Below are 10461 nucleotides of genomic sequence, written 5' to 3'. Positions count from 1 at the left end.
ATTACGATATTCGAATCTTTATTGCTACATTTGGCACTTTACAACCCTTTTACGCCAATTTCCTTCCGATATTACCTTGTCTTTCATTAAACTTCTCATGATTCGCCTCGCCGTGATTCATCTTTCGTGACTTCAATACTTGACTTTAATAATATGTCACGACCCGATTCTCGGCATCGAGACCGGCGCTAGGGAATGGGAGTGGTTGCTCCAAAACCCGTAGCAAGCCTTAAAAATACATTAAAATCACTTAAAAAATTTTGCGGAATTCAAATCATTTTCGAACATTTTAAAATCGGAGTTTAAAACGTTCTCATAAAAATTACCATTTAAAACATGCACATAATTTTCTCTTTAATTATTGCATTTTAGTTTGAAAACCATTTCTCTATGGTTTATCATGCACCTCAGGTGCATACCATCTTACTATGGTAATTACTGCCTTTCACTATGCAGGCCATTTCTCTATGGACTTAACCGCATTTCATTATGCAGACCATTTCATTATGGATTTAACTGCATTTCATTATGCAGATGCGCTCGCCGCATTTTATACTCGTGCAGTCGCTCGGACTTTCGCACAGCATTCACATATTACACATTATCAGAGTTTAAGCGTTATAAAATATAAAGCATAAATAAGTCCAACGACTACTAAGGTATCACCGTTCATTATTCTAGCTACTGCAACTCTAGACACATAAAGGGAAGTCATTCGCACTTTATTCAAGTCAGGGATTTCAGGAACAAGAAATTGGAAATCCACACGTCAAACTACTCGCCTGTAAAAAATATTAAATTCAACGGGGTCAGTTATAAAAACTGGTGAATGCGTACAACATGTACTAATAAACATTAATATGAAAGCAATGCATTCCAGATTACCGATTCATATGAAACCCTAAACCATGATTCATGTTCCTATATGCTTTCAACACAGGAAACATAAATATTCCACATCATTTCATCATATTCGGGTTAACCTTTTATTTTTCTTTGGCCGTATTTATTTTCTCTTTTTGTACCTTTAGCCAGTCAAATCCGATTATTCTTATTTTACGTATATGAAAGTTCCAGACTTACAATACAACGGATTTCGGCAGTACATAAATACTGTCGCCAATTTCACTTTTTTAATAAAAGGTTCAACCTCTCAGATCTCGGCAGTTTCTCTTTACTGCCTTTGGTCGTCTATATTCAGTTGCCTCTGAAGATCTGTTCACACAGAGTCTAGGCCGTCGCCTGACTTTCCAGGCCGTCGCGAGGATTCACACAGCACATTCACATGCAACCCATTCTAAATACAATACCGGTGATCACACAGCACTATTGCCGCCCAATAGTAAGCACGTTTCAATGAATCTAAATCGGTTTCAACACTATGAATAGTTCATGCGATTTAAATTCAAAATAAAATAAAGCATTTGCAAATCATGTAAAGCAGTTCGCAATATTTTTAATACTAATATTTAGCAGTATAAGTTGTAAACACACTCACAGTACTCGCTTATTCCAATTATAAAAATACCACCCGTTGATTAATCAAAACCTTTGCTCGCCGGTTTCCGCGACAAAACTCGCTGGATCTAATTTAGAGATTAAACATTAATAAATGTAATAACTCTAAATTGTAGGATATACTCTACACCGACTCAACCATATAACCACATAATCACAAACCAAATTTGATTCCGACTATCTCTTCCCGCGTCATCGTATTTCTATACGATACACCATGTAGTTTATTTATTTTCAATAAATAAACATGGAATTATAATTCCATATAATTCTAACACACATTCAATTCACATAATTTTCTAAAAATACACTTTTAGAAAATATCAACAAACATATCACAATTCAAAAATATCCAAAATATTTTTCCGTAAAATATTTTTGACCCGGGGCTCGGCCCCCCCTTATTTTATGCCAAAAATATTTCGGCACTAACTGCTGCCAACTGAGTTTAGGACTGAGCCAACATGCTCTATCCCCTTCACTCAAACTCCGGTCACCGTATTCCGGTGGTTTTGGCCGGAAAACTCAAAAACACTAAAAACGCTTAAAAATTCATTTTAAGCCATTTTAACACCGAAATTCACCAAAATCATTTTCAAATACATTTTTAATTTTTATCTTGTAAAAACAGCAGCCCAAAATTTTAAAATAATATTTTTCATTATTTTAACCATTAAAACCGAAATATCAATTAATAATCAAAACCAATTATTAATCCGTCAAAACACTACACAAAAATCATTTAAACTCCACAAATAATTATCAAACATATTTCATAAATTTTTCATAAATATTTTCTGCCCAGAAACTAAAAATGACATAAATACCCTTTTTAGAACAATTTTGGCCGAATAGAGTTATTAAAAATTAAACCCGATTATTAAACCGCTAAAAATTAACCATCAACCATTTAATTAACATCAACCACAAACATAACTCATACATGAACCAATTTATTTCCAGAAATTAAAAATCAATTTATTTACCCTTTTTAAGCTATTTTTAAGCTTTAAAACAATTAAAAACCAAAACCCAACTAATTAAATTAACACCCGAATAAATTAACATTTTTAATCCACAAAAATCACACTTTAAAGCATATATAAATCTCAACATGTAGATCAGCCCAGAAATTTAAATAAATAATTTAATTTTTACGGAAAAATTATTTTTAAACCGAAACCCATTAAACTAGTAATTAAAACCAACTAATTATCCATCAAACATCAAATTTAAACCATCCTAAGCATGTTTCTAGAGTTCATCAACTTCAGAAAATAAAAATCAAGATCTGAGCTTGAAATTATACCTCAAACGAACATGCAAATATAGATACACGATCTACGCAATATTTCCGACAATTTTTGTTAAGAAAATTTTGGGAGAAAATCAAAGTTGAAAGTTTTGTGTTTTGATCAAAGGTGTATTCGGCACCCACACCAAATGAAGAAGATGAAATAGAGACTTGGGCATCAAGACTTCATATGGAAATATCTAGATATTAATTAGGTTGTTCAATTATTTACAAGTTTGCCATTATGGCATTCTTGTAAATAATTCGAACTCTAGGGGCAAAATAATCTCAACTTTCTCAAATACTCAAAAACATTAAATCATATCATATGGGCTGAGTTAAAATATTTTTGGGCCTTTAAAAATATTTAAAATAATTATTTTTACGGTTTTTAGTGAAAAATCGCAAAATTCACTTTTAACACGTAAAATTGCCAAAAATCACATTTAAGGCAAACACATAGCAAATCACATTTTCACCCTTATAAATTCATCACGTGAATTTATTCACTATTTTCGAGGTCCTAATCAATTAAAATCGGACACACACAAAAATAAACGCTAAAAATTCTACGGGGTATTACATAATAACCCTCGGGTTATACTGGTCTTTAACTTCTTATTCATCTTCTTATATTATCTCAACTATGCTCTTCTTTTCTTTATCTTCCTTTCCACATTGATCGTCTCACGGTCTTTAAAGATGCTTTTAGTATTCATCGTCGTAGTCTAACTATTCTTCACCCATTTCCTTTTACAATTACTCGATCTAATTTGCCTTTTAGTTTCCAATTGACTTCATCTACTGTCATGTAGCCGTATGTTTACCCTTCATTACAATCAACAATCTCGCTACCCTCAATCCTCGTTGTTTCTGCTCATTACTCCTCTATTCTTATTCATACCGTAGATATATTTCTTCACGATTCTTCTTTGACTTCTTGTTCTTAGTCAATCGATAAGATTAGTAGCCTTAGTGCCATAATCCTATGGTACTCTTCTTGTGTCCCGTATTCATGCTCTTATTGTACTTCTCGATCATCTTCTATTGTATTCTTTGTATTCTTCCTCATCATATCTTGTACCTCTTGTACTCTTTGATTTTTCACTTACAATATCAATCATTGGTAGAGGGTTATAGTCCACTTTGCATGGGTTTCTCGACGTGGTGCGCTTTCAATTGCTTACAAATCGTCTTATAGTATCCTTACTGACATCTTAACTGTCAGTGAAGCCAATCTTATTGTTCATATCATCTTCATCCCATTTCATTTCTACGTGTCCATGACTACATAGAGTTTGCTTTATCTAATTTTCTCGCTAACCCTCGACGTGACTTTTTCTTTTTCTTTCCTCGATTATTCTTATTGAATTTCATGTGACTTACGTAGTTTACTCATTCTTTCTTGGTACTTATTACTTTAACTGATCTCTTAATATTCTTAATCCACCTTTTAATTCTTATACCTTATCATGTATGTCTTATATCTCTGACATATCTTACTTTCATTTGTTATCTTCTATTTCGATTTATGCGATATTTCTTCCTTCCGTATGGCTCAAATCCAATATTGAGTCTCTTCTTTACATTCCCTTGAATACTCTGATATACAAACTTTATCATATATCGGATATGTCTATTGCTATAAAATGCATCTTAGTCGTCCATATATTGTATCTACGTCTTTACCCAGGGATCACAATTAATCTCCCATATCAATCGCACTATGCCTCTTACTCGTTATTGATCAAATCTGAAATTTAAGGTTTGACACTTCAGAAGCATCCATTACATTTATAACCTTCGTGCATTACTAATCCGCTTCATAATCGCAGTCTTGTGATGGAAGTTCCAACTCCTAATCCACTTATTGCAACACATGTCGTTTATCTCTTGATCTTTCTTATCGTATTCTTCAGACCCTCCATTTTCATGCGGGGTTGCCTATACTTAGCTGGCCAAATCTTATACTTTAAACTACTCAATTCCATGCACAACTGATGTTAACTATACTTAGTTGATCCAATTTTATATTCTATATTTCATCTTCATGTCGCTCGTTTCCTTGGCTCGTCACTTTTATCCGTATATATCCATCATTCATACTCTTATGAAAACTACTTCAAGTTCTCGGTTTGATGGTTATAATGGTTGATACTCAGGTAACTTCTTTAGGAACATCGTGTTCCAATGACAACTTGATCCAACGCTTAATTGGAACTTATCAAGGTTTTACTAAACCTTTACGATTCGTATATCGTGTCTAAAATTTCTCTATCGACGTATAGCAACCATAATCATTCCTCACTCTATGGTATACATCCGTCAATCTTATGATTCTATCTTATCATACTTCTCCTCTTATTTTGCAATTTGACGTTCTCGGCTTCTTGTCTAAAAGGGGCGTTCATGTTATAGCTTATTTCTTTGCGGATATGTGTCACTATCTGAATACGTCAGTTATTCTATTCGTATTCTAAATGCGTTCAATTAAGGCTAAATTCATATAGTAGAAGCATAAATCCTATGTTCTCGCAACTATACGTGTTTGTTCTTCTCGTATCCTTGATCGCAACTTGATCTCGAGTGTTTCATTGCCGTTACAGAGTTCTGGTCTAAGTATACTTATATAAAAACAAAACTCTTTCAAACTAAACAAATCATTTTGAAGTTCATATCAAAATTCCGTTGAAATCTTAGCAAAATTGTGCACTAGGGTGATGACGTCTCTCATCCCCAAAGAATTGCTACATCTCACCTTTTCATCTGAGCATAATGCATATGATGCATGTATTGATGTATGTAGTGATACATTTCTATCAATGTGGTGGAAATTATCAATGGCTATTACGGATCTAGGCATAATTATGCTTTCAAAATCATTTAAATAAAATAACTTTAAAAAGTTATAAACTTTGAGTTTTGTAAGTTCTCTAGACCTTTATCCTCTGTAATTGGCAAATTCTATCACTCATGTAGCTTTATACTTCTTCTTTATCCGCCTCTTGGCATTTCTATCGATCATTTTGATAGTATCTGGCCTAGACGTGCCAAAACATGAACTCCTTCATCGTAGAATTTCATCCCCTCGAGGTTCCATATGGATATGCATATTGTGCATGCATATCCTATTGGAAACGAAATACGCACCTATATCTCGTATATGCATGTCAAAAATAAACAAACAAGAGTCTCACAAAACAATCAATCTTCTTATCACAAAGCAACCAATGCAAAAGACTTGGATCAGACAGAACTCAACTCTATAGATGCAGTAGTTCCTAGGTCACTTAATCAACAAAACACATATAAGCAGAGGTAACTTGACCAACTGCTCTGATACCACAATTGTCATGGCCCAATTAATGAAGCAGCGACCGGCGCTAGGGAATGAGAGTGGTAGATCCAAATCTCGTAGCAAGCTTAAAACTACAATAAATTTTTTGCGAATAAAATATATTATTATATATAAAACGTTTCAAGAAAACTCATTTAAACATTGTGATTAAGAATATAAAAATCTCATACTCCCTTTCTGAAAACGTAAAAAAAAAAAAGAAACCAGGGTCTTACAAAGCGATATCCCATATCCAGCACTGCCCTGATTCTAGTTATAAATACGACCAATTCCATTCATGGCAACTGGTGTAGAAATCAAGCAAATAAAAACACAGCTTTATGAATAAATATCATTCGTAAATCACGGTCTACTCATATACTGACACCTATGGACTACTGCAGCTCTATATGAATTTGTAGTTTGTGCAAGCCAATCGACTTCTGGCACAAAGGGATTAGTCTGTCAGATTACTATCGGCATTATAAAAACATAACATCGCATGTTCAAATCATAAATGAAATCAATATATGATATATGAAAATAACATAATCTTCTCAAGCGATAGATCAGACCGAAACCCTGAACTTGAACTTTTAACCATTTGTAATCATATCATTTCCATATCAAATCATTTCATATTCAATGGTCTTGCCCAGGAATAACTCAACCGCGTTAGCCGCGACCACCTCTTAATCCCAATTTGTGGGCCTCGAGATAACTCAACCGAGCTCAACCCACTAGATACGGGCTCAGGTTACCTCAACCGAGTTCACTCTCGTATCTACGTTCATATTCCAACTTCCATATTTATCGCATATTACATATCAGTTTCATATTGTCGACAATAATTCAGACACGCTAGACTGACTCAAATACTGGTGATCACACAGCCTATTGACACCCAATATGTAGTTGGTTCCTTCGGATCGTACACCAGATTCATATATTCCAAACAACCAATAAAATAATATAAATGCAATGCATTTGATACTAACATTCATAATATATGAAAATAGCTTTTATATTTAATACGCGAAAGTAAAATGCAACTCACAGTGACCGCTATTCCAAATCATAATATCATTCTCCCTCCACGTAAGACTCACGCGCTACTCGATCCTTTAGCTATCCCAGCTCATCAGTTTGGTAGTCCATCGATACGTCATTCACCTCTTCAAGTTACACGTACATTTAATTCATAAACGTAGACTTAACGCCGAAACCCTAAGTTACAAACTTAGGTTAATACGTCGTTATCGAATTCCTCTTATCGATTTCCAATTATAGGTTCCTTATATATCAAAATCCTAATCGAACATGTCATGTTTGATATCCAAATTTCATGTTTTCAGAGTCCGTGATTCATTTCCAATGTCTGACATACTTAAAGTCAGAAACTAGGTCGTAATGGGGCAAGGGTGTCCGAATATCGTTGGCTGTGCGAGCGCACAAAAGATCCTTTGCGTTCGCACAATCAGGGGTGCGTCCGCACACTGCGGTGTGCGTCCGCACACTGGTGTGCAGCCCCTAAAAACCATTTTCTGGGCGCTTCGCCGATTTTCGCTGCTTTCGACACGCTAAAAACATCTTTTCCTACAAAACCCTATCCCCAATTTGCTAAACGCTAAAAACAACCTCAAGAACGTCAAATTCAAGATTAGCACACAATTCTCACTAAAACAGCCAACTAATTCTAAATTTCCCACCTTTATAACTTGATCTTACCTTGATTTAATACTCAAAGATGATAGAGCTCTCAATTCCGATGAGATCGACGCAAAAATCGTCTGAAACGGACGCTGGACGGAAAAACCGTAGCTTGACAATGTTAAACGATGAAGATGAAAGATGATTTCTGGATCCTTCTAATCCTTGCTTTCATATTCTATTTCTTATATATGATGGTCAATGTACCATTTAAATCCTTGTCTTCTTTATTTGTTACCAATTATCCTTTAAACCTTTCTTTTGTTCAATTTAGTCCATTGCTTAACTAATTAGCAATTTAATCAACTCATATACGTATTATTTATACCCAATAAATAATATGATTCAAGATTTTATATTTTCCCGTCAGACGTTCATAATTTCAATTCTTGAGACTCATTGGCTAATATACACTTTGGTTCTTGAACTTTTCAAAATTTAGTCCAAAACGCTTCCGCGTCCAAATTCTATACAGTCTCTGATTGGCTCAAAACTTCTACCATAGATATTACAAAATATCTCGCGGACTTTGTCGAGGTAATTATCAGCCGGGGACTTATATTTTATTTTATATTAATTCCTCTCGATTATTTATTAATCTCGACAATTCTTTTTAATGGAAATTATTTCAAATTTCCTACCCTATTATATTAAATCCACTTTTATAGAAAATTACGACACGTGGCATAATATAACAGTCTCTGATTGGCTCTGATTGGCTCAAAACTTCTACCATAGATATTACAAAATATCTCGCGGACTTTGTCGAGGTAATTATCAGCCGGGGACTTATATTTTATTTTATATTAATTCCTCTCGATTATTTATTAATCTCGACAATTCTTTTTAATGGAAATTATTTCAAATTTCCTACCCTATTATATTAAATCCACTTTTATAGAAAATTACGACACGTGGCACAATATAATTTATTTTAAATATTCGGGGTATTACTGTTGGCGCAGCGGGAGGCGCGGGTCCGAATCGTATATTTCAATTCAAAATCGAAATTCCAACAATCCGGATCCTAAAGTTGATCATATCGACAACAAATGGATCGTCGTATCGTTTAGTAATTAAAGCACGGATCTAGGAATCGTAAGAAGAATACCTATGTCGATTCTCCAACGATTCTTGTAGTCCCGAAAGTACGGCGACCTCAAGCTCGTCCACACGAGTATGCGTCCAATTGAATCCCTGCTTTGAAGTAATCCTGCAAGAGTTCCTCTTGCCGAGCAGCCCTAAGCTCAAACTCTCGCCGCGATTACGACCTTACTCGGATGTATGAAAAACGTCGCCAAGTTTTTCCCGTGATTGATGACAACTTGAACTCCTTCAAGTGATTTCTCTCTCGACAACTTTGTAGTGAGATGTGTGTTGTGTGTTTTATTGAAATGAGCAAGGACATGCTCTATTTATAAGCTAGAGCATGTCATAAGAATAAAACACCTTGCATGCTAGGTGTCACACACCAAGCAAAGGTGTTGCCACCACATGACACCTTTCATGTGGTGACATCACATAGGTGACATCATATAGGTGATGTCATCATATTACATCACATATAAGCTTATTTCCTTATCTCATTACTTCACCATGACATCATCATTCCATTAACTTATGATTAGTGCTTTAAGTATCATTAATTACACTAATTAATTACTTAAGCCTTCTAATCATAAAACTTGGTTAAAATATAATTAGGTTCCTACTAATTTATAACTCTTATAAATTAGTCCCTAATTAACTTGGACATAGTACAATTAGGTTCCTACTAATTTATAACTCTTACAAATTAGTCCCTAATTTGTACTTGTTTTTCATCTTAGATTAATTTCCGAGATATGCTAGTATCTATATGAAATCCATCTTTCGTAAACTCAATCGGTTGCACACTCTATTGTGTGTGACTAACTAGGTTCACATCTATATGGCAACGAGAGACATAAGAAACGCCTTTCTTATATTAAATAATTAAATTCCATTTAATTATTAATTCTCGTAGATCGAGAGTAACGTCTAGCAACATATCACGACCCCCAAAATAGAGATGAATGTTTCGATGCATTCTTTTTGAACCAATGTTCATAATTACCGTACACTCAAAATTCCCTTCATCTTAGATTCCAATCTCGACTAGTTTCACGGTTAAGTCAAACACTGTATGTCTTGATTATATGACCTCATCTCCCAGTTCTAATTCTTGATAAATATGACTTCCACTAGAAACAACTTTCTATGTAAGTCATATACACCTGCGCAGGTTTTATCATCCATCAAGAACAATTTGAGATAGCATAGAATCTTGTCTCCGTTCATCCAGAGTGATGAATCCTTTCTAGGTTAAACCCCTATCTCCATATACAACTAACTAGAGCCAACACATCCCGCGGCCCTATCTCATGAAAGATATAGGGTTAAGGAGTATCAAACTCTAATCACCTATATACAAGATAGTGTCACCGCAAGTCAAAGGACATATGTACAATTATGAACTAGATGATATTAAATTGACTTTAATGAATTACCATGTATAAGTCATCTAGCGTCACTTGTTCGACTCACTCAACACCTTGAGTGTCCACATGTTTATTCTGATCCC

The 10461-nt window shown here is 34.5% G+C and overlaps 1 long non-coding RNA gene across 1 annotated transcript; it reads right to left on the bottom strand.

Moving 5' to 3' along the window:
- Positions 1-499: 499 nt before the first annotated feature.
- On the bottom strand, positions 500-2969 carry LOC126674648 (uncharacterized). The gene is made up of 3 exons (XR_007639585.2): positions 2828-2969; positions 1499-1586; positions 500-782 (listed from the first exon to the last, which is right to left on the bottom strand). It is a non-coding gene; the product is annotated as an uncharacterized LOC126674648 (long non-coding RNA).
- Between the last annotated feature and the right edge of the window lie 7492 nt (positions 2970-10461).

The sequence above is a fragment of the Mercurialis annua genome, linkage group LG3 (genome assembly GCF_937616625.2).
Source record: "Mercurialis annua linkage group LG3, ddMerAnnu1.2, whole genome shotgun sequence".
Classification (NCBI taxonomy): Eukaryota; Viridiplantae; Streptophyta; class Magnoliopsida; order Malpighiales; family Euphorbiaceae; genus Mercurialis; species Mercurialis annua.
This window is presented reverse-complemented; position numbering and strand designations above follow the sequence as displayed.